Genomic DNA, 939 nt, shown 5'->3' on the forward strand with positions numbered 1-939 from the left:
AGGAGGAGGAGGAGGAGGAGGAGGAGGAGGAGGAGGAGGAGAAGAAGATGACGACGAAGATGAAGACGAAATGGCCAACAGACATATGATAAAATGCTTGGCACCTTTACCCTTAGGGAAATGCACTTGACACCACAGAGATGCCAACCTGCCCTACCCGCGTGATACACAGGCAAAGGCGGCCCAGCCTTGGGGAAGCACCACTCCTGCTGTGGGTAGGAACGTAAGCTAGAACAGCCCTGTGGAGATCAGTACTAAAGTTCCTCAAACAAACTAAAAGTGGACTCACCGTATGACCAGCTACCCACTCCCTGCCTGGTAATCACCCACAGGAGCAAAGGTCACCGCACTGGAGGGCACCAGATACCCGTGCACTTTGTGATGACCTTTTTTTCAGTACTGGGGCTTGAACCCAGGGCCTTTGCACTTTGCAGCATCCTCAGCCTTTATTTTACTTTTTACTTTGAGATTTGCCCAGGTTGGGCTGAAACTTACAACCTTCCTGCCTCAGCCTCCCGGAATGCCAGGGTTACAGGCATTTGCCAACAGGCTCACCTCCCCCTGTGTTTGCTGGGGCACGGTCCACAGTTGCTGAGAAAATGTGGTGTATGTACACACAATAGAGTTTATCTAGATGTAAAGAAAAACAATATTTTGTTATTTGCAGGAAAACAGTTGGCACTGGAGATAGTCCTGTTGACTGGAATAAGCCAGACCCAGAAGGACATGTACGGAAAAAGGAAGACACACGCGGGGTGCTTTCCCTCTATAGGGATTAAAAGGAGAAGTGAAAGCACGAGGAAACCCATTAAGAACAAGAGGAAGGGAATAGGGCAGGCGGAGAGGATGCGAGAGAGAAACAGCGTGGTAGATGTGAGCAAAATGTGCACAGGGCAGCCTCGTGTTCTGTTAAAGTAGGAGGGAGGGAGGGAGGGAGGG

The sequence above is a fragment of the Octodon degus genome, unplaced genomic scaffold (assembly GCF_000260255.1).
Source record: "Octodon degus isolate 3935 unplaced genomic scaffold, OctDeg1.0 scaffold00005, whole genome shotgun sequence".
In the NCBI taxonomy this organism is placed as follows: Eukaryota; Metazoa; Chordata; class Mammalia; order Rodentia; family Octodontidae; genus Octodon; species Octodon degus.